Here is a 6,000-nt window from a genome sequence, read left to right on the forward strand (position 1 = left end):
ACTCTAACAAACACAATGCCGTTCTCAGTTTTGCTCTACGACCCCCACAAGTGTCACAGGACTCGTCTGAAGGTAACCAGTACCGGTTAAAATTACAGATTTTTAATCAAGGAAGAAATTAATACATGTTGAAGCCACTAGTGGAGAGCACAAATGATTAGCAGTCCATTGCCTTAATCACTCAGCCACCTCGTCCTATACTGCAGGGATGGCAGTTACCCCTCCAACCAGTAAACAAAGATCCGCTTGTCTCAGACTGTTAAAGGGCTCGTCCGGGATTTGAACCCGGGACCTCTCGCACCCAAAGCGAGAATCATACCCCTAGACCAACGAGCCATTTCGTCAAAGACATTTTTTTGCTATCGCCAGCAATGACGGTGAGGATATGGATTGACTTGTCGATGGTGCCAGGCCACAGTGAATCACGTGAGTTTTGTTGGTATACTTGTGAGCATAGCTGTCTTCCAAGCAGTTGACCAGGTTTCAGTTCAAATCCTCTGTAATTCATCTGCCGAGTCTTTCAGATTAAATTTTCATTTTCTGTAACAGCAAGAAACAAATGAAGAAGAGCTAAATTAAGATTTTGAAGTTGAAAAAGAAGACATCAAAACGAATTGGAGCTCATTGAATTTGAGCCGATTGACGCACCGGTATGTGAATAAATGATAAAATCCCCATTGGAATCTGTCAGTTTGAAACTAGAGATTTCACCTTTTTTTTGCACTGGATGCTTCTCAATCTTCCATAACCGCTGATGTCACACCTCTGCATTTTCGGTGAAAGGCGGCAGAGCGAGAGCGATGTTTGTCAAAACATGAGACATCCCGAATATCAGTTTTCTCATATAAATGTCTGTAGCTTCCGAACGGTTTGACCAACAAAATTGCTTGACCATTCTATGGAAAGGGGAGACTCTAACAAACACAATGCCGTTCTCAGTTTTGCTCTACGACCCCCACAAGTGTCACAGGACTCGTCTGAAGGTAACCAGTACCGGTTAAAATTACAGATTTTTAATCAAGGAAGAAATTAATACATGTTGAAGCCACTAGTGGAGAGCACAAATGATTAGCAGTCCATTGCCTTAATCACTCAGCCACCTCGTCCTATACTGCAGGGATGGCAGTTACCCCTCCAACCAGTAAACAAAGATCCGCTTGTCTCAGACTGTTAAAGGGCTCGTCCGGGATTTGAACCCGGGACCTCTCGCACCCAAAGCGAGAATCATACCCCTAGACCAACGAGCCATTTCGTCAAAGACATTTTTTTGCTATCGCCAGCAATGACGGTGAGGATATGGATTGACTTGTCGATGGTGCCAGGCCACAGTGAATCACGTGAGTTTTGTTGGTATACTTGTGAGCATAGCTGTCTTCCAAGCAGTTGACCAGGTTTCAGTTCAAATCCTCTGTAATTCATCTGCCGAGTCTTTCAGATTAAATTTTCATTTTCTGTAACAGCAAGAAACAAATGAAGAAGAGCTAAATTAAGATTTTGAAGTTGAAAAAGAAGACATCAAAACGAATTGGAGCTCATTGAATTTGAGCCGATTGACGCACCGGTATGTGAATAAATGATAAAATCCCCATTGGAATCTGTCAGTTTGAAACTAGAGATTTCACCTTTTTTTTGCACTGGATGCTTCTCAATCTTCCATAACCGCTGATGTCACACCTCTGCATTTTCGGTGAAAGGCGGCAGAGCGAGAGCGATGTTTGTCAAAACATGAGACATCCCGAATATCAGTTTTCTCATATAAATGTCTGTAGCTTCCGAACGGTTTGACCAACAAAATTGCTTGACCATTCTATGGAAAGGGGAGACTCTAACAAACACAATGCCGTTCTCAGTTTTGCTCTACGACCCCCACAAGTGTCACAGGACTCGTCTGAAGGTAACCAGTACCGGTTAAAATTACAGATTTTTAATCAAGGAAGAAATTAATACATGTTGAAGCCACTAGTGGAGAGCACAAATGATTAGCAGTCCATTGCCTTAATCACTCAGCCACCTCGTCCTATACTGCAGGGATGGCAGTTACCCCTCCAACCAGTAAACAAAGATCCGCTTGTCTCAGACTGTTAAAGGGCTCGTCCGGGATTTGAACCCGGGACCTCTCGCACCCAAAGCGAGAATCATACCCCTAGACCAACGAGCCATTTCGTCAAAGACATTTTTTTGCTATCGCCAGCAATGACGGTGAGGATATGGATTGACTTGTCGATGGTGCCAGGCCACAGTGAATCACGTGAGTTTTGTTGGTATACTTGTGAGCATAGCTGTCTTCCAAGCAGTTGACCAGGTTTCAGTTCAAATCCTCTGTAATTCATCTGCCGAGTCTTTCAGATTAAATTTTCATTTTCTGTAACAGCAAGAAACAAATGAAGAAGAGCTAAATTAAGATTTTGAAGTTGAAAAAGAAGACATCAAAACGAATTGGAGCTCATTGAATTTGAGCCGATTGACGCACCGGTATGTGAATAAATGATAAAATCCCCATTGGAATCTGTCAGTTTGAAACTAGAGATTTCACCTTTTTTTTGCACTGGATGCTTCTCAATCTTCCATAACCGCTGATGTCACACCTCTGCATTTTCGGTGAAAGGCGGCAGAGCGAGAGCGATGTTTGTCAAAACATGAGACATCCCGAATATCAGTTTTCTCATATAAATGTCTGTAGCTTCCGAACGGTTTGACCAACAAAATTGCTTGACCATTCTATGGAAAGGGGAGACTCTAACAAACACAATGCCGTTCTCAGTTTTGCTCTACGACCCCCACAAGTGTCACAGGACTCGTCTGAAGGTAACCAGTACCGGTTAAAATTACAGATTTTTAATCAAGGAAGAAATTAATACATGTTGAAGCCACTAGTGGAGAGCACAAATGATTAGCAGTCCATTGCCTTAATCACTCAGCCACCTCGTCCTATACTGCAGGGATGGCAGTTACCCCTCCAACCAGTAAACAAAGATCCGCTTGTCTCAGACTGTTAAAGGGCTCGTCCGGGATTTGAACCCGGGACCTCTCGCACCCAAAGCGAGAATCATACCCCTAGACCAACGAGCCATTTCGTCAAAGACATTTTTTTGCTATCGCCAGCAATGACGGTGAGGATATGGATTGACTTGTCGATGGTGCCAGGCCACAGTGAATCACGTGAGTTTTGTTGGTATACTTGTGAGCATAGCTGTCTTCCAAGCAGTTGACCAGGTTTCAGTTCAAATCCTCTGTAATTCATCTGCCGAGTCTTTCAGATTAAATTTTCATTTTCTGTAACAGCAAGAAACAAATGAAGAAGAGCTAAATTAAGATTTTGAAGTTGAAAAAGAAGACATCAAAACGAATTGGAGCTCATTGAATTTGAGCCGATTGACGCACCGGTATGTGAATAAATGATAAAATCCCCATTGGAATCTGTCAGTTTGAAACTAGAGATTTCACCTTTTTTTTGCACTGGATGCTTCTCAATCTTCCATAACCGCTGATGTCACACCTCTGCATTTTCGGTGAAAGGCGGCAGAGCGAGAGCGATGTTTGTCAAAACATGAGACATCCCGAATATCAGTTTTCTCATATAAATGTCTGTAGCTTCCGAACGGTTTGACCAACAAAATTGCTTGACCATTCTATGGAAAGGGGAGACTCTAACAAACACAATGCCGTTCTCAGTTTTGCTCTACGACCCCCACAAGTGTCACAGGACTCGTCTGAAGGTAACCAGTACCGGTTAAAATTACAGATTTTTAATCAAGGAAGAAATTAATACATGTTGAAGCCACTAGTGGAGAGCACAAATGATTAGCAGTCCATTGCCTTAATCACTCAGCCACCTCGTCCTATACTGCAGGGATGGCAGTTACCCCTCCAACCAGTAAACAAAGATCCGCTTGTCTCAGACTGTTAAAGGGCTCGTCCGGGATTTGAACCCGGGACCTCTCGCACCCAAAGCGAGAATCATACCCCTAGACCAACGAGCCATTTCGTCAAAGACATTTTTTTGCTATCGCCAGCAATGACGGTGAGGATATGGATTGACTTGTCGATGGTGCCAGGCCACAGTGAATCACGTGAGTTTTGTTGGTATACTTGTGAGCATAGCTGTCTTCCAAGCAGTTGACCAGGTTTCAGTTCAAATCCTCTGTAATTCATCTGCCGAGTCTTTCAGATTAAATTTTCATTTTCTGTAACAGCAAGAAACAAATGAAGAAGAGCTAAATTAAGATTTTGAAGTTGAAAAAGAAGACATCAAAACGAATTGGAGCTCATTGAATTTGAGCCGATTGACGCACCGGTATGTGAATAAATGATAAAATCCCCATTGGAATCTGTCAGTTTGAAACTAGAGATTTCACCTTTTTTTTGCACTGGATGCTTCTCAATCTTCCATAACCGCTGATGTCACACCTCTGCATTTTCGGTGAAAGGCGGCAGAGCGAGAGCGATGTTTGTCAAAACATGAGACATCCCGAATATCAGTTTTCTCATATAAATGTCTGTAGCTTCCGAACGGTTTGACCAACAAAATTGCTTGACCATTCTATGGAAAGGGGAGACTCTAACAAACACAATGCCGTTCTCAGTTTTGCTCTACGACCCCCACAAGTGTCACAGGACTCGTCTGAAGGTAACCAGTACCGGTTAAAATTACAGATTTTTAATCAAGGAAGAAATTAATACATGTTGAAGCCACTAGTGGAGAGCACAAATGATTAGCAGTCCATTGCCTTAATCACTCAGCCACCTCGTCCTATACTCCAGGGATGGCAGTTACCCCTCCAACCAGTAAACAAAGATCCGCTTGTCTCAGAGTGTTAAAGGGCTCGTCCGGGATTTGAACCCGGGACCTCTCGCACCCAAAGCGAGAATCATACCCCTAGACCAACGAGCCATTTCGTTGAAAAACATTTTTTGCTGTCGCCAGCAATGACGGTGCGGATATGGATTGACTTGTCGATGGTGCCATGCCACAGTGAATCACGTGAGTTTTGTTGGTATACTTGTGAGCATAGCTGTCTTCCAAGCAGTTGACCAGGTTTCAGTTCAAATCCTCTGTAATTCATCTGCCGAGTCTTTCAGATTAAATTTTCATTTTCTGTAACAGCAAGAAACAAATGAAGTAGAGCTAAATGAAGATTTTGAAGTTGAAAAAGAAGACATCAAAACGAATTGGAGCTCATTGAATTTGAGCCGATTGACGCACCGGTATGTGAATAAATGATAAAATCCCCATTGGAATCTGTCAGTTTGAAACTAGAGATTTCACCTTTTTTTTGCACTGGATGCTTCTCAATCTTCCATAACCGCTGATGTCACACCTCTGCATTTTCGGTGAAAGGCGGCAGAGCGAGAGCGATGTTTGTCAAAACATGAGACATCCCGAATATCAGTTTTCTCATATAAATGTCTGTAGCTTCCGAACGGTTTGACCAACAAAATTGCTTGACCATTCTATGGAAAGGGGAGACTCTAACAAACACAATGCCGTTCTCAGTTTTGCTCTACGACCCCCACAAGTGTCACAGGACTCGTCTGAAGGTAACCAGTACCGGTTAAAATTACAGATTTTTAATCAAGGAAGAAATTAATACATGTTGAAGCCACTAGTGGAGAGCACAAATGATTAGCAGTCCATTGCCTTAATCACTCAGCCACCTCGTCCTATACTGCAGGGATGGCAGTTACCCCTCCAACCAGTAAACAAAGATCCGTTTGTCTCAGACTGTTAAAGGTCTCGTCCGGGATTTGAACCCGGGACCTCTCGCACCCAAAGCGAGACTCATACCCCTAGACCAACGAGCCATTTCGTGGAAAAACATTTTTTGCTGTCGCCAGCAATGACGGTGAGGATATGGATTGACTTGTCGATGGTGCCATGCCACAGTGAATCACGTGAGTTTTGTTGGTATACTTGTGAGCATAGCTGTCTTCCAAGCAGTTGACCAGGTTTCAGTTCAAATCCTCTGTAATTCATCTGCCGAGTCTTTCAGATTAAATTTT

The 6,000-nt window shown here is 43.0% G+C and overlaps 7 non-coding genes across 7 annotated transcripts; all 7 read right to left on the reverse strand.

Annotated features, from left to right (window-relative positions):
* Positions 1-264: 264 nt before the first annotated feature.
* Positions 265-336, reverse strand: trnap-ugg (transfer RNA proline (anticodon UGG)). Its single transcript has one exon. It is a non-coding gene; the product is annotated as a tRNA-Pro (tRNA).
* Positions 337-1,175: 839 nt separating this feature from the next.
* On the reverse strand, positions 1,176-1,247 carry trnap-ugg (transfer RNA proline (anticodon UGG)). Its single transcript has one exon. It is a non-coding gene; the product is annotated as a tRNA-Pro (tRNA).
* Positions 1,248-2,086: 839 nt separating this feature from the next.
* Positions 2,087-2,158, reverse strand: trnap-ugg (transfer RNA proline (anticodon UGG)). Its single transcript has one exon. It is a non-coding gene; the product is annotated as a tRNA-Pro (tRNA).
* An 839-nt stretch (positions 2,159-2,997) lies between these two features.
* On the reverse strand, positions 2,998-3,069 carry trnap-ugg (transfer RNA proline (anticodon UGG)). Its single transcript has one exon. It is a non-coding gene; the product is annotated as a tRNA-Pro (tRNA).
* Positions 3,070-3,908: 839 nt separating this feature from the next.
* trnap-ugg (transfer RNA proline (anticodon UGG)) lies at positions 3,909-3,980 on the reverse strand. Its single transcript has one exon. It is a non-coding gene; the product is annotated as a tRNA-Pro (tRNA).
* Positions 3,981-4,819: 839 nt separating this feature from the next.
* trnap-ugg (transfer RNA proline (anticodon UGG)) lies at positions 4,820-4,891 on the reverse strand. Its single transcript has one exon. It is a non-coding gene; the product is annotated as a tRNA-Pro (tRNA).
* An 838-nt stretch (positions 4,892-5,729) lies between these two features.
* Positions 5,730-5,802, reverse strand: trnap-ugg (transfer RNA proline (anticodon UGG)). Its single transcript has one exon. It is a non-coding gene; the product is annotated as a tRNA-Pro (tRNA).
* Positions 5,803-6,000: the final 198 nt, after the last annotated feature.

The sequence above is a fragment of the Salvelinus fontinalis genome, unplaced genomic scaffold (genome assembly GCF_029448725.1).
Source record: "Salvelinus fontinalis isolate EN_2023a unplaced genomic scaffold, ASM2944872v1 scaffold_1335, whole genome shotgun sequence".
Taxonomy (NCBI): Eukaryota; Metazoa; Chordata; class Actinopteri; order Salmoniformes; family Salmonidae; genus Salvelinus; species Salvelinus fontinalis.